The sequence below is a fragment of the Phaenicophaeus curvirostris genome, chromosome 1 (assembly GCF_032191515.1).
Source record: "Phaenicophaeus curvirostris isolate KB17595 chromosome 1, BPBGC_Pcur_1.0, whole genome shotgun sequence".
Lineage (NCBI taxonomy): Eukaryota > Metazoa > Chordata > Aves > Cuculiformes > Cuculidae > Phaenicophaeus > Phaenicophaeus curvirostris.
The window spans coordinates 202455333-202464838 of NC_091392.1; positions in this window are offsets into that span (position 1 = coordinate 202455333).

The following is a 9506-nucleotide window of genomic DNA, read 5'->3' on the forward strand; positions in this document are numbered from 1 at the left end:
GTTTGAAACGTCTCAGCCCTCCTGAACTGTGCTCAAGTTAAAATCTTGTGCTTAAGAGGTTCATGAGGGATGTTGCTCTTGGAAAAATGCGTCAAAGGCATAAACTAATAGTTTTCCTCCTACATTTTTTCCATGCATTTTTCTTCCGTGTAGTGCTTCATCCATCCCCTCATACAATGTGCTGTAGATTAACATCGGAACAGAAACTCGTGTAACCCATTTTCTAATACAGAAAAAAACCCAACTTGCTTACATTGGTACTTGACATATCAATAATTCATAGAAAATGTCAATAGTTGGGACCAGCAATTTCATCAGAGGGAATGAAATTAAAGTGAGGAAATGTCATTGTAGCTGATTTCCATTCTCTGGAAGAATGTGGTATAGAAGCTTGTCATAGGCAAAAAGTAGCTTAAATTCTGAATGCTAACAGGCAGAGATCATTGGGTGTATGTGTGTCTGGGTGCATGACTGCTCAAAATTGAACTTTTGAATATTGAAGCAGAAACTTTCTACTTGCTATTGGTTGCTGGAGTGGTCTGCTTGAAAATTCTGACAATGCATGAGCTAAAGAAAAGCAGCACAATGTGTATACCCAGGTTCACGAAGAGCCATGAGACAGAGCCACAGATAGGAGACAGCATCATGAGACAGATAGGAGGTGCATCATGTTCTGGGCTTCTGTACGTGGACCATTCCAATTGGGAATACCATGGACTTGGGGTTCTGGAGAGAAGAGCTCATCCCAAAGGTCTCTGGGAATCAGAATCATAGAATCACAGAATCACCCGGTTGGAAAAGATCTCTTGGATAATCAACTCCAACGATTCCTATCCGCCACTAAACCATGCCCTTCATCTACCCATCTTTTAAATACCTCCAGGGATGGTGACTCAACCACTGGGCAGCCTCTGCCAGTGCCCGATGACCCCTTCTGTGAAAACTTTTTCCTGATATCCACTCTGAATCTCCCCTGGCACAGCTTGAGGCCATTCCCTCTCATCCTGTCCCCTGTCACTGGGAGAAGTGGCCAGCACCCTCCTCTCCACAATTTCATTTCAGGTAGTTATAGAAGTAAATGCTCTCCACAACCTCCTTTCAGGTAGTTATAGAGAGCAATGAGGTCTCCCCTCAGCCTCCTCTTCTCCAGGCTAAACACCCCCAGCTCTCTCAGCCGCTCCTCATAAGGCCTGTTCTCCAGCCCCCTCACCAGCTTTGTTGCTCTTCTCTGGACTCGCTCCAGAGCCTCAACATCCTTCTTGTGGTGAGGGGCCCAGGACTGAACACAGGATTCGAGGAGCGGTCTCACCAGTGCCGAGTACAGAGGGAGAATAACCTCCCTGGACCTGCTGGTCACGCCGTTTCTGAGCCAAGCCAAGATGCCATTGGCCTTCTTGGCCACCTGGGCCACTGCTGGCTCATGTTCAGTCGCTGTCAACCAACACCCCCAGGTCCCTCTCCTCCAGGCAGCTTTCTAGACAGACTTCTCCTGGTCTGTAGCACTGCATAGGGCTGAGAGTGCCCAGGGACCTTGGCCACTGATGCCCCAGGCTGACAGAGGGGAGCAGCTGCCACAGCAGGACCTGACACTGGTTTCTTCCTGAGCACCCAGGGACAGCCACAACCTGCCTGCAGAAGGGACGTGGAGGCCTGGGGGAAGAGAGGGAGTGAGTGTGGGACATAATGACAGAGGACTAGAGCTCATATTGTGTCAGCTCTCACATAAACCCCAGTACCCAGATCCACTGTTTGTTGTTATTTACTACGTCTCACTCCTGACAAAGCTGTAATTAAAGCTCGAGCAGAGCAGAGAGGACTCATAGATGAGTAATACAAGGAGGTTTTATTTAAACAGGCATCTGTGGAGCAGAAAGGGGAGAATGCCTGACTGGACGTTTTCTTTTATAAATAAATTTTCATTTTTTTTTAAAAATGGGAAACAGTTGGTCCAACAGCTGCCAGTTATTTGACTGCATAAGATTTGCAAAGTGGGATGAGCATGCTTGGAATACATTGTTGCTATACTATTAAAAATATGTTGGCAGGGAAGAGACACAAAACTCCTTTAAAAAGTGTGCAGATTTCATTTTTCCACATCTGAAAATTTTCTTAACCCGAAAGAGCCCTGTTTGAATCTGAAGCAAGTTGGATGGCCAGCAAATAAAGGCAAGACAAAGAATGATAATTCTGTGTCAAAGAAAATGTTGGTGTGTGAAATGCAATTTCCTTCTGACAGGTCAGGGAAAAAGAGCTGCTTCCATAAAACAAGGCACTGCTCTTTTCTTTCTTTCTTTTGTTTTTTTTTTTTTTTTTCTGACCAGCTTTACATTCATTTTTATTGAGATGACTTGGTGAGTCCATAGTCATGGGTTACATGACTATGTAAGAAGTTACATAAGGCACGTAAGAAGATATTCCATGCCTCAGAAAACTCACAAATGTGGAAAATAAGGTGGCCAAGGTAGCTAATCGTAGCAGGCAGGAAGGATGCTGGCAACAAAACAATCACGGCTGGCATGATGAATGGCACTTGCACCTCCCAGCTAAGTGCATTTCCTAACTACGTGCTCCAGAACATCATTCCCAAGGTGGATTGATAGTGCTTAAAGCTGTATACACTTTATGAAGAGGAATAGGCTGGGCAGAAGGGCCAAGCACCAGCCCATATTTAGTGTGCACCTAAGCATGGTACTAATCCGTCATGTTAGAGCTGTCCCCAGCAATGTTTCCTGGCTCCTTTTAAGCACCTGGGACATGCTCACCCTGTGCTCCCAGAGGGACAGCTCAGCTAGAAGCCATGAGATTGAGCAGATGGAGGGTTGTACAAATGCAAACCTCTGGCAACATGAAGAACAAGCCTAGGAATCCACCCAAAACACACCAGCTCTGCCACCTGGATCTGGCAGAAGCCGTTGGGAATGGTTTCACTACAGTTTATAATAAATAAACATGAAGAGGTTTTCTGAGCTTGTGCCAATATTTGCCTTGTGTACGACTGCAGCATCTGTTCGCACAAACTCCTGATGCCCCAGGCAGCAGTGAGCACAGCATCACTGACTTTTGGAAGTTGGCTGCGGAGGGATGTACTTGTGTGCTGCTGTTCCTTTCCACCAATACTTTTCATCTCTGAGATGTAATGAGGTGTCTCAGGGGAAGTTATTGGGGCAGGAGTGAAGGGAGGTTTGTACAGCCTGGGTCAAATCTGAGTAACGCACAACAACTCCTGTTTACAGTGTCTGGTCCAGGCCCTACTTTTGCTGTAGCTGAGCGGGCAGACAGTGAAACAGTTGCTTTAAAGACCAATTATTATCATAGAAACCTTTGGGTTGGAAAGGACTTTAAAGATCATCCAGTTCCCACCCCCCTGCCATGGGCAGGGACACCTCCCACCAGACCAGGCTGCCCAGGGCCCCATCCAACCTGGCCTTGAGCACCTCCAGGGATGGGAAATCCACAACTTCCTTGGGCAATGTGTGCCAGTGCATCACCACTCTCATAGTAAAGAAACTCCTCCTTATGTCCAGTCTAAATCTGCCCCTCTCCAGTTTATACCCATTGCCCCTCGTCCTATCACTACCAGCCTTTGTGAACAGTGTCTCCCCAGCTTTCTTGTAGCCCCTTTCAGGTACTGGAAGGTCGCTATAAGATCTCCTTGGAGCCTTCTCTTCTCCAGGCTGAACAAGCCCAACTCTCAGCCCGTCCTCATACGGGAGGGGCTCAAGCCCTTTGAACATCTTGTAGCCCTCCTCTGGACAGTTAGCCTTCCTCTGGACCCGTTCCAACAGTCTATTCATTGTGTTTAACTGCCCTCTTGTTTTGTTTTTTATTTAAAGTCCCCTCTTTAAGCCAGAGGGCTTGTGTCTGTAAGTTAGGAAAACTAGACATCAGAAATCTCAGTTAAACTTTCCCAGGTTTTGAGATGTCTCAAACTAGTGTTTTGATTAGTGACCCCAGGAATCTTCACTTTTCTCTTTTTGCTGCTGATCAGAGAGTTTGGAAAGAAGAGTTACCCACAACAAAGATCTTGTTGATGGCTTTATGAGTGACTTAGTCTTGTCATTCCTGTATTTTCAGATAGTGAGGTTCATCTACTCTCCATGTGCTGGAAGCTCTGAGACACCTCTGGGAAGCTCCAGCTCAGCAATGATGAGCTTAGGAATTTTTCCATTTTGCTCAATAATTTCTCCTCTCTCCTCCTCCATCACTTCCCATGTTAAGGCCTATGCCAGACACAAACAGCAGTGCTTCTCAAATAACTCAACCTCATAGAAGGAGGCAAGCTGTCATTTATTTTTTATCTTGCTCAAATAAATTAGAATCTGAATAACTAATTTGCAGTGTGATTGGAGAAGGACGAGAAATATCAAGGGAATGCTGATAAGCGGGCAGATTTAGCAAAGACAACCTTCAGGCTGGCTAGCTTTGTCCATTTAAATTAATGTCCTATCCCCTCTCTCCTCTTTCTCCCTACGTCCCATAGACTCAGAATTTCTCTATAGCCTCAAAATATTTCTCTGCTGCTATGTGCCAGAACAAGCCCTAAGCACTGTGCTTCTCCTTAAAGCACTATTTAAATGCTACCAAGCTGGTGCCCAGGCTCTGTACTGGTCCACTGCTTTTCCCAGCCCCAGTGTAGGGGAGACCTACAGAGTCTACCACATGTGTCCTCTCGGAGGCTTGGGAAATGCATATTGCCCACACAGAGTCATCCTGTAGATCTTCTGCCAGTCACAGACACTTCAATAAGCTGCATGAACGGCTGATTAAAGCCTTGCCCCAGCCCTGCTGGAGGCTGGGTTTGTTCCTCCGCTCTGATGGTGCTTTAGCTGTAGGAAAGTGCCTCCTGCAGCCCTGGCACGATCTGCCCTGTGAAGATGTCACGTCCTGAAATGTTCGCAGGGAAATGAGCAATGATTTTTCTGGCACTACAAGGCCAGTTCTGTGTGTGCTGCCTTGTATCACAGCAGGACTGGGCAGGTGATAGACAGGGCTGGTGGGAAAAGCTATTTTCTCCTGAAGCTCATGAGGCCAGAGAAAACTCATAGCACTGCAGCCAGCTAGTCGTGCCAGCGCCTCAGATAAAAATCAGCTCCCTGATTGTGGGCTTTGAATAGACCTTAAAAGGCATCGCAAGCTGCAAGTAGAGGAACGTGCTTCATAGCTTTCATTTGCTCAGAAAGCTCTTGGAGCAAGGAATTTTGTCTTTCTCACAAGCTGTCCAATATCCACAGTGGTGTAACATCTTCCCAGCAAGAAAATGCACAGAGTATCTTGTAGTCATTCCTTCTAACAAACCCCGCTGTACATTTTCACAACCAGATTTGACATCAGTAACTGCCCTGAAGGCAAAATCTTGCACCCCTTCACACTTTGAGCTCAAAATGAGCTCCTTTCTTACTGCTGGCTCCACAGAGTGTATCACCCTGATAGCAGTACTGGCTTTCTCTTTATGCAGTTTTATACAAGGGCAACTCCTGGATTCAGTGGTTCAACCTGAACACATTTCTGCTTTAGTGAGAGAAAAACTGCCCCTTCTTTTTTTGAAAATGCTGCATCTGTTTCTTGATTTGTCACTGCATATTGCAATTAAGTCAATTTACCCAGCCATCGAATATATCTAAGTGAGCGCATACGTGTACATAGAATCATAGAATCATAGAATCACCAGGTTGGAAAAGCCCCATCGGATCATCGAGTCCAACCACATTCCTTTTCTGACTCCTTCAATACCAAGTGCCCTAAGCTTTCTATGAGATCCTGGGTATCCTGGTATCAGGAACTTTACATGTGTCTATACACATACATGTGTCTATGTCCAAGCGAGATGTGTTTAACCCCATGCTTTTATTCACATGTGAGTAAAGCCCAGTGAGCATCCTTCCCTCCTCACTGCTCCTCCCTCATAGGGAGGATATTTCCCCAGACCTCTTGGCTGTGCCGTGTGTTAATGCAATAACAAAGTGAGTGTTTTGCTGAGAACAAAGACTGGTTTTCTGGAGCCCGTCCCCGTGCCAGCCCAGACCAAGATGTGCTCTCTGATGCCTCTGAGGATGCTGTGTGTGGAAGCTGATAGGGTGCGACACCATCACAGGCACAGAGGTTCATCCTCCACAGGGAGACTCTGGCTGTGGGATATACTTGCACACAAATGTTTTAATTACAGCTGGCACTTAGAATCATAGAATCATAGAATCACCAGGTTGAAAAAGATCCATCGGATCATCGAGTCCAACCGTTCCTATCAATCATTTAACCATGCCCCTCAGCACCTCATCCACCCGTCCTTTAAACATCTCCAGGGAAGGTGACTCAACCACCTCCCTGGGCAGCCTCTGCCAGTGCCCAATGACCCTTTCCATGAAAAATTTTTTCCTAATTTCCAGCCTAAACCTCCCCTGACGGAGCTTGAGGCCATTCCCTCTTGTCCTGTCCCCTGTCACTTGGGAGAAGAGGCCAGCTCCCTCCTCTCCACAACCTCCTTTCAGGTAGTTGTGGAGAGCAATGAGGTCTCCCCTCAGCCTCCTCTTCTCCAGGCTAAGCAACCCTCTAAACTTCTACCTCATTTCTCCCACCAAACAGGTCACGGCATTTGTGGCTGGTGCAATGGGAACAATCCCATTGTAATGTCTCAAGGCAGTTTGTGCCAGGATCTAGCTCTCCTCTATCACCCAAAGGGGTAATTAATTTTTTTTCTAATATTGAAACAAAATATGGTTCATATTTACACATGCAGGTCCCGTTCTCTTGAGGCTTAAAACTACACTTAAACAGGAAAGGAAGTTAGTGCCTTAAGTACCAGCTAAGTGCCAGAAAGACTGCAACTGAAGTCATGATAATCGCTTTTCCCCTATGACAGTGTTTCCCTTCGCAAAGGGAAAAGGGAAAAATTAGAATCAAGATCCCACTACAACAGCCACTCTGCACCTGTGATTTGCAGTTGAATATATTTTAGCAGATGTCTCTGATGCCCTCTAAGAGCATATGGACATGACGATTTTCAGCAGAGCTGATTCCTTAATCAGAAAAAGAGAGCACAGCACAATGGCTGTGGGCTTCATAAGATGGAAGAATATGAAGCAAATCCTCAATCAAGCCATATCCAGCATGTGAAGAAGAAAGTGATGAGGATCCAGCTCCTGGGTTTTCCAAGAGGAAATGATGCCTGACCAAAATGATTGCTTTCTACAATGAGATCTCCATGGTCAAGAGGGGGTCTGAGACTTCAGAAAGATCTCAACAGCCTGGAGAGATGGACTGGCCGATGGACCCTCATACAGTTCAGCAATACAAATGCAAAGTCCCATAGCTCGGATGGAATAATCCTCTATCAAACTGCAGGCTGAGGGTCCACTAGCTGGAAAGCCACCTTGCAGAGAAGGACCTGGGGACCCTGTAGACAAACAGTTGGACATGAGCCAGCAATGTGCCCTTGCAGCAAAGAAGTCAGATGGCATCCTGGGTTGCATCAGGTAAAGCATTACAAGCAGGCTGAGGGAGGTGATCCTTCCCCTTTGTTTATCCCTGATGAGACACGTCTGGAGTGCTGGGTCCAGTTCTGGATTCTCCAGTACAAGGGAGCCATGGACATAGATGAGCGAGTCCAGAAAAAGCCACCAAGCTGGCAGGGGACTGAAGCACATGCCTGATGGGACGCTGAGGGAGCTTGTTTTGTTCAGACATCAGAAGAGAAGCCTCAGATGAACCTATCTGCATCACTATCTACCTAATGGAGGTTGTAGAGAAGATGGAACTGGACTTTTCTTGAAGGTGCACAGAGAAAGCTGCAACACAGGTAATCCTGATTCCGTACAACAAGAATTGAGCAAGGATGAAGAGGAGAGCAGGGGCCTATAGAGGCATCTCCATCCTGAAGAGGCTTCAAAACTCATTTGGGCATGTGTTGTAACTTTGAAGTTGACTTTTCTTCAAGTAGGCAGTGGTGTATGAACTTGAGATTTCTTCCAGCTACAGTTAAAAACGTTTTGAGATTTTACCAGGACGACACTATGGTTCCTATTATTCATCATCTGGGGTGCTAATGATTTCTCTGGTGATATTGTTTGTCTACATCTTCCCAGTAATGCAGAATTTTTTAGGGGTTTGTTGTGATTTGCTTGGCAAACGTTGCCAAGAGAAAGCAGAGTATAATGCTATGACTACGCTACATGGAGTTTCCTGGTTAGCTGTCAATCCTGCTTTGTTTTTAAGGTAAATTCCAGTTCTTGAAGAACATGTTCTTTCATTTACTTTTCTTTCCCATCTAACTGGCTTGGCAAAGGACATAAGGAAGAATTCTAGACATAAGGAGGAATTTCTTCACTGTGAGAGTGGTGAGGCACTGGCACAGGTTGCCCAGGGAAGCTGTGGCTGCCCCATCCCTGGAGGTGTTCAAGGCCAGGTTGGATGGGGCCTTGGACAGCCTGATCTAGTAGGAGGTGTCCCTGCCCATCACAGGGTGTTTGGAACTAGATGATCTTTAAGGTCCCTTCCAACCCAAGCATGAGAAAGGGTTCAATGATTCAGTGAGAAGGTTCTATGATTCAATGACAAAGGCACCTATGGAGTTTCACGTGGAGTCTGTTGTCACTAACGGACAAAAATAAAATAGCATGAAAGGAAGGGTCATTTCTGCTCAGTGTTTGTCTTGATCTCTGTTTTCCTCAGCAGCAGATATTGGTTAGGACAACTAATGTATGCAGGAAGGATATATGCACCCAGTCCAGCAACTTCACACATGTCTGACACAAGCAGGTTTCCAGATTTGCTCTTGCATTCAGAGAACAACTTGGCCATGCTGGGTTTGAAAACAGACTTGAAAAACAAGGATCTAGTTTTGGTACATCCTGAAAAATCCCATCTTGCTAGGACATTTAGTACCAATGTCAAGTCTGCTCAACATCAGCGTGGGGGCGTGAACACAACCGTGAAGCCTGTCATCGCGAGCTGGCAATGCATACCCGGAGCGTGATGGAGAGCTGGGGAGCAACCTCCTTCTCTGCTGCTGCAGCAACATTTCTGCACTACTGGAGCTTGCCTCTGGCATACTCTCAGCTGTCACCTCCCTGCCTCCTGCTGTCACCCCCAAAATTAAACTGACAAATCACCAAAACTAAACATGTGCAGCCTGACTTGCTTGTATGGAAATAATTAAGTGTCTGGATGAAAGAGTGCATTAACTCTCTGATGTCTAGGGGAATCTCAAGGTCCGTCTCCTGAAGATGAGTTTTCCCTGTCAGCCTTTGGAAGAGTGCAGTGGCATTTGGCTCCAACCCACAGGGCTTAAGTACAGCTGGACTTGGGACATCAGTTAACCCAATACATCACTTATTTGACTAACAGCTGAACGCAGACTCAGTTTCTCATTGCACCCTGGCCAAAGCAGGGGGGACAATCAGCTTTCAAGAAGGGTCAATTTCCCAAAGCTGAGAGTATTTATGAGAAAACTTGCCTTTAAGGAAAACTGACCCAGATAATGTGAGCAACGTTTGGAAGTTAAGACCATGTTG